Source organism: Camellia sinensis, chromosome 6 (assembly GCF_055761805.1).
Source record: "Camellia sinensis isolate YWXY chromosome 6, ASM5576180v1, whole genome shotgun sequence".
Classification (NCBI taxonomy): domain Eukaryota; kingdom Viridiplantae; phylum Streptophyta; class Magnoliopsida; order Ericales; family Theaceae; genus Camellia; species Camellia sinensis.
The window spans coordinates 142,001,658-142,012,841 of NC_138966.1; the positions used below are offsets into that span (position 1 = coordinate 142,001,658).

At 37.3% G+C, this 11,184-nt stretch overlaps 1 long non-coding RNA gene across 1 annotated transcript; it reads left to right on the forward strand.

Annotated features, from left to right (window-relative positions):
• Positions 1-1,301: 1,301 nt before the first annotated feature.
• Positions 1,302-10,969, forward strand: LOC145792411 (uncharacterized). The gene is made up of 2 exons (XR_014331815.1): positions 1,302-1,678; positions 10,736-10,969. It is a non-coding gene; the product is annotated as an uncharacterized LOC145792411 (long non-coding RNA).
• Positions 10,970-11,184: the final 215 nt, after the last annotated feature.

The following is an 11,184-nucleotide window of genomic DNA, read 5'->3' on the forward strand; positions in this document are numbered from 1 at the left end:
ACACTCAAGAAGGAAAATATTGGAGATAAACACTAACTTAATTGGTGGATTGAACAATAATGCAACAAAATCTTGTAATTTCACATTGGTGGAGCAAAATGTTAGGTGGATTATACTTTTTACCCTCGCATTTTATATTTTTTTTTCAATTTTAATAATAAATTTTTTGTTGCAGTTTTAATCAAGTTACAATATGGTCATTCTATTAATCTGGTGTTAAATTTGTTAATGAAAATTGTCATGTGATTCTCATGTAATGTATTTTTTTTGGTGAAATGATTTCTTCCACATTCTTCTTTATCTTCGAGTGGAGAGTTTACAACAAAAAAAAAATAGAGAGAGAGAGAGAGAGAGAGAGAGAGAGAGAGAAAATTAGTAAAAACAATTTTAAAAACAATAATAATGTAGAAACCACATTTTGACCAGTCTTAAGAGTTGTGCGCTTTTTGTTGATTACCCGATGATGACAATCAGAATGTGTTCCCCAACAGTCCTTAACAAGAAAAATGGAATTTGAGCTTTAATCCGAACCTTCACACATTTTTTGCCAAACTATTTTAGACCTTAAAGCCCTTTTTTCAAAATATTTTTTCAAATGTTTCTACGATGTTCCAAGGCTCCCATTTCAATTAAAATATTGCACTTTTCAATAAACCAAGTAAGGTCAAAGTAGAAATAAATTGAAGGGAGGTAAACTCTTTAAAATGTATATATATTTAAAAACATCTTTTTTTATAGGTTTGGATAGGTTTGGATTTGAACGAAACAAGAGGGGATGGAAGAAAACTGGTTCAGGGAAAAGATAAGCATCAAATTCTTAAGAAATAAATGAACAGCCTTCACTAAATTAGGTATATCTCTTTGTACACTTGGAATTTAGATATGAGGCCATCACCATTGGAAATTAGACTTCTGGCGCTTCAATTTAGACCCAAGAACTATCAAAAACCAAGTCCGGATAAGGGAGATATGCTCGTTTAAAGTTGGGCTTAATAGCAGATTTTGTTGACTCGGCCCAAAACAGCAGCAGCCCCGTTTTTCATGGTTTTGGTTCGGTTGGGACACCCCATTTACCTATTTTCTGATCCATTCAAGTGCACCCACTCATCCTCCATTATACCTAATCATCCCCCATTGTCAAAAAGAGGTTTTGTTTGCATCCATAAAGGAATATCCTATGTAATCACCTTGAAAATTTGCCCTCCTATCACATTCTTGTCGCCTACCTTGTCTCCCACCTTCTTTTTTATCTTTACTCTCCCTCATTGCCTATATAGAATGATCATATTGTGAGAGAGAGAGAGAGAGAGGACCACGAAATTGAAGAGAAAAGAGTGAGAAAAGGGTGAAAAAAGAGAGAAAAATTGAGTTTTTTAGCCAAAAATACTCCTATCTTCCATACACACCCCATACCTTCCATACAAACTGAAATTCCATCTTTTCTACACCCAAAACCCCTCCAAAAATTCTGAAGTAGCTAAATTTCAGTAGTGATTGATCAAAGGAAAGAGTGAGTGTTGTTGAAAGTGAGAAAAAATAAAAGAGTTAGCAATTTTTCCACCATACATACCCAGAGTTCCATTCTAGTTTCAAATTGAGGATTGAGAACACACTTCCTAAACTTGAGGGTGATCAAGAGGAAGTTTAGAAATCAAGAAGTTCAACCTTTCTTTGGAAGGTGAATTTCTAGTCTTTCATTTTCTTATATTTTTTATCTCATATTTATTTTCTTGCTTCTTATTTCATAATGTTTTGTTATAATTCAAGTGGTTTGTTTATCTCATATTTATTTTCTTACTTTATATTTCATAGTGTGATGTCGTAATCTAAGTGGTTTGTTTAGCTCATAATTATTTATTTTTATTTTTTTTTTTATTCACTTGCTTTAATTTCATATTAGTTTTGTTATAATCTTACATGTTCTACCTCATATTTGCTTTCTTTGTCACGCCCCACCTTTTATTACTCGGAGTCATTACCAAATTCTTTAACTTAATTCAATTTCAGAGATAACATGCGGAAATAAACTCATACATTCAATCTGTAGAAGTGATTAACAATACTCTCATTCGTATGCAAAGTAAATATTACATGAACTAACTTAATAAATTGCCCTTGGGCTTACATCATTAAAAGTACAAGAAGAAGGGTGTAACCCTTTACAACAATGGCATTCCGCCAACATAACTGAGGCCCCGTGGCCATCAAATAAGAAGATCCAAATCTTGTAGCACACCCTGCTAAACACCTGAAAAAGATTCAACAACGTGGGATGAACATATAGTCCAGTAGGGAACTCAACATGCTCCTTAACAATAACAACATTACAGATAGCTATGATCATGAACACCCATTCTCATACTAGAATAATAATGTGACAGTTTATACAAAATATATATATATGAATATATATATATATATGAACTTTTCTTGAAAACAATCATTTAATTCACCGCTATAAGCGATTTATCCTACCTTTTTCCTTTCATTAACCCCCGTTCCCAATCTTTTATAACATTAACAACTACTTAGAAAAAAAAAATAGATTCACTAAGCCCATTACTCTTCCATTTGCCACACTACATACAACAGTTGTGCCTTTCCAAAACATATTTGGCATTTCAATGCAATTCCAATTATATCATAATTATCCATGCACACCTCTATAGAAAAGATAACAATTCAACTACATACATAAAATCAATCAATGAGTCAACTCGTCCCTCCAACACGGTAACAAATACAATCCACAATGTTTCCAGATACACTGAAACAATAACAAAACAACACTGCACTACTCACCACAATAACAAAGATAAACTTCTCACCACAATCTACCAGTTTACCAGGCGCTAGCTGGAAGGGTATGGTACCTTAGATTATCAGCGCGTCAGTTCTCCAGGCGCTAGCTGGAAGGGTATGATACCTCTGATTATAAGCGCTGAACACATAAGTGTGTGGAGTCCATCCCCTATCTTCTCACACACACTGGAGTACAACCCCTCTCTTCTCCCCAACCGGTATACAAATATAATGTAATTCAGCATTTCATTACATATGATGTTCAATCAACAATGGTGTAATACATACACAACAATTCAACACAACCTTATCATCCTCCACCGATGACCAAAATCTCCAGATGCATGCATATTATACATCAATTAACAGACCCAACTAACATGAGATTACAAAGCTCAGCAACAACATGAACATGGTAGTTAAAGCTATACCCCACACAAGTGTGTTCAACACTCAAGATACAACATTCCAATTTTCTTATACTTGTTTCGAAATACCTTTCCCATTTCACAAAATGAATTCCACTTCCTTTGTTTTCACAAAAATCATTCCTATGGACAAAAGCCATACTTCATTTAAATTCACTACATTCTTTTCAAAGCCATCTCAAACTAATTATGCACATTAAGTCATAAACAATAAATTAGGGTCTTTCCTTCCTCTTTCTCAATATTGACCAAAAAGGCCTAATTAACATCAACAAACAACAATAACCACAATTAAGACTCATAATACCTAAGTATTTGCCCAAAGATCAAAACCCCTCAATTAATTTATTAAATCAAATAAGAAAATTAGGGTTTCCTCTCCTTTCAACAACTACATGCTAATTAACACTCCAATTAGCCCAAACCACAACTAATGATAATAAACCCAAATTCAACAACCAACCCCAGGTTCAGTCCCAATGATTTTCACAAATCCAACATGATACCATTTTTATGCAATACAAAAACTACCACATGTCTATCTATAGACGAAGTATTGAAAAGAAACAAGGAGAATCCCTACCTCGAACGAAGAACACAAATGGAGAAGATGACCCAAAATCCAAGTGCTCCAAATCCACTATTTCTCATATTAGAATGAAGCCCAAACCGCCCTTTATCTTACTTACAAAGAACTTAAGATGGATTCACACTAGAAGTAGATGAAAACCTAGAAAGAAGATGAGTTTAGAGAGAGAGAAGTCGGACCTAGGGTTTGGAAACTAGAAGAGGATGAAAAGACTGATCAAAACCCGCTGCTGCCTATTTAAACTGGACAGGCTCGCTCGAGCGAAGACTTGGCCGCTCGAGCGACCAGACACAGGAAAGCCTCGCTCGATCGAAGAACATCTCGCTCGAGCGAAGAAACACTGCTCTCAGGTCTAAACGAAACGCAAACGCTCGCTCAAGCGAAGGAACCCTGGCTCGAGCCACCAGACACAAAACTCAACCCTCGCTCGAGCGACCAAACTCTCGCTCGAGCGACCAATCCAAATTCTGGACAGTAACCCCTGGTTTCAAAACCCAACCAAAACAAAACAAAGCTGCCCAACACATCCGATAACTCAAAAGAGAAAATGAAGGATGAAAACCACAATTATACATTGAGAGAACCCAAGGAACCTAAGCCCGGATACAACAACCAAAAGGAAAAAAACCGGGGTCGCTATAACCTCCCCCCCTTAAAGAATTTCGTCCCCGAAATTAAGGTACGCCAAAACACAAAGCCGACTGATCTCACAACCCCAACACCCGAATCCCAAAGGAAGAAATTAATCTCACAACACACCTTTAATCCACTCTTACCAGAGAAAAGACTAACCAAGGGAAACATTCCAAATGACAACACTTAGGTACAAAAACCTCAACAACTGAAACCTTTCCTGAAACAATGACCAACAACTGACTAGCACAACAAGCTAAGTCACTATTCAACAACATAATTCTCAACCATACAACCAAAGCAAATCTTTTGAGCAAATTATAGGAAAACACTTTCTTGTTCAAGAGACGTTTCACAATGTAGACATTTTCAATATAGACATTTCAAAATAAATCTTTCATTTTCCATGCGAAACTCAATAGTTTTATAAATATATATATATATATATATAAATTTTTTTTTTTTTCAACCACGGTGTTATCCAAAACACATAATCATCCACAGTTTATCTGCTAAAAGATTCATTTGGAATTCCTCAAAACCTTTGAATTAAATCAATTTCTCAACAACGCCCTTAGATGGCCCAAACACTAGAAAAAAAATTTTGTTTTCCTATTCTTTCCAAAATAACATTATCAACAACCATCACACACACAGTGATGCCACAGCCAACACAGAACATAACATTTCTATAATGATAGTTAATAGAAATAACAACAATACTATCAACACATAAGGCATAAGAAATTCATGGTTTTGCAATTCTATTTCGCCTCTTTTTACTTACCCAATTAAATAACATACACCCGGCTCAGAACCTGGCCAACAATTAAATGAAATAGTAACTCATTTAAAACATTTTTCACTTCACAATAGATAAGCATATGAGCTATATCAATCTTTCAATAGATACACATTTTGGTGTTGTATCATCGGAGTCCATCCCCTATCTCCTCCCAAACAATATACATACATATAATGTATATAAAAAAAAATCCAATCATTCACAATGATAATTCAAAACACATAATTGCTGTATTATAATAACCGTCATATTCAATGACTCAACCGGATGATTAATTTCAGTTTTCCCCTAATCAACACCCAAAGTCTACAACAAACGAGGCTAATCTCATGGTGACCAATGTCAACCCAAAACCCGATACCAACGAGCTGACTAATCAACTCAATAAACTCCACACTCAGTAATCCACACAATGATGTGCCACTCAAACCATACCCAATAATTGATAACCAATCACAATACAAACACTACCCCTACACAACCGATGGGGTCACCACGGACTCACTGAATAGCAAGGCCCAAAACACGAACCAACATACAAGTACCATTTCTTCTAACCTGAGACACAAATCCCACATAACCTTGTCAATACCACGCAATTCTCTAAACCATCTCATCAATCACATCCACTCACAGATTCCCATTCTCAACCAATAAACACCAAAAGTGAACAAGGCCCACAGGCCGTCACAAGGCTAACTCAATATACAGTACCAAGCAAGCAACAATACTAGGATCATTGATCCCATCAACAACTTCTCAATATAAATACTAGAGGGTTCGAAATTCCATACATACTCCCCAATACACGAGGATTAAACAAACAATACTATGCATACAAATGCGATACATAAACATAGTGCCTCAGCATCCAACAGTACACCAGTCAACAACAAAATCAATAAACATGATACCCCACCGGCCATCATACAAAAAGTCCCTCTCCAGGGTAACACTGTAGGGCTAACTAATAAGTCGCCCCTCGCGAGGCTCCCGAAGCCTGGCCTGCCCGTTTCTGGTACCGAAACCGCCCCCGACTAGACGGGTATGACTGCGTCTGACTAGATTTTGAAACACTTGCAGAGTTCACACGCAAAGGGCAAAAACGTCTACCATGGCCCTGCTGGCCACAAACGAAACAACCACCAGACCCCCTACTCAGAGACTGGTATGAAACTTGCACCTCCCCGGAAACCCCAACAGAAGGATCCAAAACCCCCGGCGAAGAAAAGGAACCAGCTCCTGACTGAGCATGTTTCCGCCTCCACCCCTTACTGAGCCTAGAGCGCTTAGGAACCACATGACTAACCGAGATGGTCTCCTCCTTAACCCCATCATTACTAGCAATCAAGGCCTCCACATGGGCCGCTGCCTCAACTAAAGTATAGTAATCCTTCCACAAGGATCCAACTACCTTTTCCCGAATATCGAAACACAACCGCCTTTCAAACTCAAAACAACGACGCTCCTCTGTTGCCACCAACTCTGGAGCAAACCTCGACAAGCTAGCAAACCGCATCTCAAACTGCGCCACAGGAGTATCATCTTGACGCAACTCCAAAAACTGATCCCTCAACCTTTCCCGAGCAGAAGGAGGGAAATACTTGGCCAGAAAGGCCTCGGTAAAAGCAACCCACGTGCTACCCACAATATTCCTAGCATACTTCCACCAATAACTCGCATCGCCCTTCAATTGAAAAGTTGCCAAAGAAACCCTTAACTCCTCATCTTCGACTCTGAGCATATCAAGAGTCTTGGTAATCTGTTCTAACCAACTCTCTGCCTCCAACGGTTTAGCCTCCCCCACAAACTCTGGTGGGCCGGAACGGAAAAACTCCTTAGTAAGTTTGAGAGCATGCCCGTTGCCGCCCTCAGTGCGAACTAGGGCATCTTGCACTGCTCTCGCAATCTCACGTGCGACATCCTCGCCGACAGCCGATGCTGCAACGGCGGATACTAAAGGAACTGCTATGCCTCTCCCGGCGTTCCTACTACTCAACCGTCCTCTACTCCCTCGTGTAGACATCCTATAAAGCACAAAGTAAATTACACTTAGCGCAAAACACTATAGCCTTCTCCGAGGCACACTCCACTACTGTTAAGTCACAAGACACACTTAGTCTCAAAATTTACATCTCTACTGCATATTATCAGCTAAACATGTAAACACATAATCGAATCAAGTCCACAAAGATAGCCACTCATCCCGAAACTCTCAAGGAATTCCTATCAGAAACCACGTTGATCAGGCGTGTTTCCAAAAGGACCTCAAAGCAAGTTCACTGGCTATGAATACTATCCAGGAGACTGAATCCCATGCTCACATAAATGCAACACATAAGTCCTAATTCTCATGGTATCTATATGCAACGTCCTCACAATACGTAGTAAACCCACTGTGGTAAAAACCATTTCCCACGAGCCCAAGTATTCAAACCCGGCTCGCACTGATACCAAGTTGTCACGCCCCACCTTTTATTACTCGGAGTCATTACCAAATTCTTTAACTTAATTCAATTTCAGAGATAACATGCGGAAATAAACTCATACATTCAATCTGTAGAAGTGATTAACAATACTCTCATTCGTATGCAAAGTAAATATTACATGAACTAACTTAATAAATTGCCCTTGGGCTTACATCATTAAAAGTACAAGAAGAAGGGTGTAACCCTTTACAACAATGGCATTCCGCCAACATAACTGAGGCCCCGTGGCCATCAAATAAGAAGATCCAAATCTTGTAGCACACCCTGCTAAACACCTGAAAAAGATTCAACAACGTGGGATGAACATATAGTCCAGTAGGGAACTCAACATGCTCCTTAACAATAACAACATTACAGATAGCTATGATCATGAACACCCATTCTCATACTAGAATAATAATGTGACAGTTTATACAAAATATATATATATGAATATATATATATATATGAACTTTTCTTGAAAACAATCATTTAATTCACCGCTATAAGCGATTTATCCTACCTTTTTCCTTTCATTAACCCCCGTTCCCAATCTTTTATAACATTAACAACTACTTAGAAAAAAAAAATAGATTCACTAAGCCCATTACTCTTCCATTTGCCACACATACAACAATTGTGCCTTTCCAAAACATATTTGGCATTTCAATGCAATTCCAATTATATCATAATTATCCATGCACACCTCTATAGAAAAGATAACAACTCAACTACATACATAAAATCAATCAATGAGTCAACTCGTCCCTCCAACATGGTAACAAATACAATCCACAATGTTTCCAGATACACTGAAACAATAACAAAACAACACTGCACTACTCACCACAATAACAAAGATAAACTTCTCACCACAATCTACCAGTTTACCAGGCGCTAGCTGGAAGGGTATGGTACCTTAGATTATCAGCGCGTCAGTTCTCCAGGCGCTAGCTGGAAGGGTATGATACCTCTGATTATAAGCGCTGAACACATAAGTGTGTGGAGTCCATCCCCTATCTTCTCACACACACTGGAGTACAACCCCTCTCTTCTCCCCAACCGGTATACAAATATAATGTAATTCAGCATTTCATTACATATGATGTTCAATCAACAATGGTGTAATACATACACAACAATTCAACACAACCTTATCATCCTCCACCGATGACCAAAATCTCCAGATGCATGCATATTATACATCAATTAACAGACCCAACTAACATGAGATTACAAAGCTCAGCAACAACATGAACATGGTAGTTAAAGCTATACCCCACACAAGTGTGTTCAACACTCAAGATACAACATTCCAATTTTCTTATACTTGTTTCGAAATACCTTTCCCATTTCACAAAATGAATTCCACTTCCTTTGTTTTCACAAAAATCATTCCTATGGACAAAAGCCATACTTCATTTAAATTCACTACATTCTTTTCAAAGCCATCTCAAACTAATTATGCACATTAAGTCATAAACAATAAATTAGGGTCTTTCCTTCCTCTTTCTCAATATTGACCAAAAAGGCCTAATTAACATCAACAAACAACAATAACCACAATTAAGACTCATAATACCTAAGTATTTGCCCAAAGATCAAAACCCCTCAATTAATTTATTAAATCAAATAAGAAAATTAGGGTTTCCTCTCCTTTCAACAACTACATGCTAATTAACACTCCAATTAGCCCAAACCACAACTAATGATAATAAACCCAAATTCAACAACCAACCCCAGGTTCAGTCCCAATGATTTTCACAAATCCAACATGATACCATTTTTATGCAATACAAAAACTATCACATGTCTATCTATTGACGAAGTATTGAAAAGAAACAAGGAGAATCCCTACCTCGAACGAAGAACACAAATGGAGAAGATGACCCAAAATCCAAGTGCTCCAAATCCACTATTTCTCATATTAGAATGAAGCCCAAACTGCCCTTTATCTTACTTACAAAGAACTTAAGATGGATTCACACTAGAAGTAGATGAAAACCTAGAAAGAAGATGAGTTTAGAGAGAGAGAAGTCGGACCTAGGGTTTGGAAACTAGAAGAGGATGAAAAGACTGATCAAAACCCGCTGCTGCCTATTTAAACTGGACAGGCTCGCTCGAGCGAAGACTTGGCCGCTCGAGCGACCAGACACAGGAAAGCCTCGCTCGATCGAAGAACATCTCGCTCGAGCGAAGAAACACTGCTCTCAGGTCTAAACGAAACGCAAACGCTCGCTCGAGCGAAGGAACCCTGGCTCGAGCCACCAGACACAAAACTCAACCCTCGCTCGAGCGACCAAACTCTCGCTCGAGCGACCAATCCAAATTCTGGACAGTAACCCCTGGTTTCAAAACCCAACCAAAACAAAACAAACCTGCCCAACACATCCGATAACTCAAAAGAGAAAATAAAGGATGAAAACCACAATTATACATTGAGAGTACCCAAGGAACCTAAGCCCGGATACAATAACCAAAAGGAAAAAAACCGGGGTCGCTATATTCTTATTTTAAGTTCATATTGTAATCTTGCATGTTCTATCTTATATTTGCTTTCTTGTTTTAGTTTCATAGTAATTGTGTTGTAATATTGCATTTCCTAACTTATATTTTTCTTGTATTAGTCTCATATTAGTTTTGTTGTAATCTTGTATGTTCTATCTCATATTTGCTTTTTTTATTTTAGGTTCGTGTTAGTTTTGTTGTAATGTTGCATGTCCTATCTTATATTTGTTTTCTTGTTTTAATTTCATAGTAATTACATTGTAATCTTGCATTTCCTAACTTATATTTTTCTTGTATTAGTCTCATATTAGTTTTGTTGTAATCTTGCATGTTCTACCTTATCTTTGTTTTCATGTTTTAGATTCATGTTAGTTTTGTTGTAAGTTTGCACTTTTTTTTCATCTTATATTTATTTTCTTGTTTTTAATCTAACCGGTAATGGTTAGTTGAGCCACCTACATATTTTTTGTTTGTTCCTTTTCTTGATTTCGCAATAAGACAGGTTTTGCTAGGCCGGCTGGTTAGCTTCTTTTGGACTGGACAGCGTTGTCTTCCAATGTTAACCAACTTCCGGTGGTTTCCAAGGCACATGAAACTTTTTTTTCTCTTTTGTTTATTTTATTTTGAGTGTATTGTGAAGTTTTTATTTTGTTGTAATATTCTCCTCACTCCCCTCTAATTTGGTTTGTAATAATTTATTCAAAGTGTTGTAATAATTTATCGCCCCACTTCTTTCTATCTCGTTCTTTTACTTGCTTTCCTTATTTGTAAATATGTATCATATTTATTTTATTTTATTTTATTGTCGTTATATCCATGCTTTGCATCTATGTTTCATGCATCTTAATTCGGCTAAGTTTGCATTTGTGGATTTAATCAATTCCTATGTGATTATGTGCGCTACCTCATATTCTTGAGATGACTCACATGTCATATCTTAGAAGCCAAATC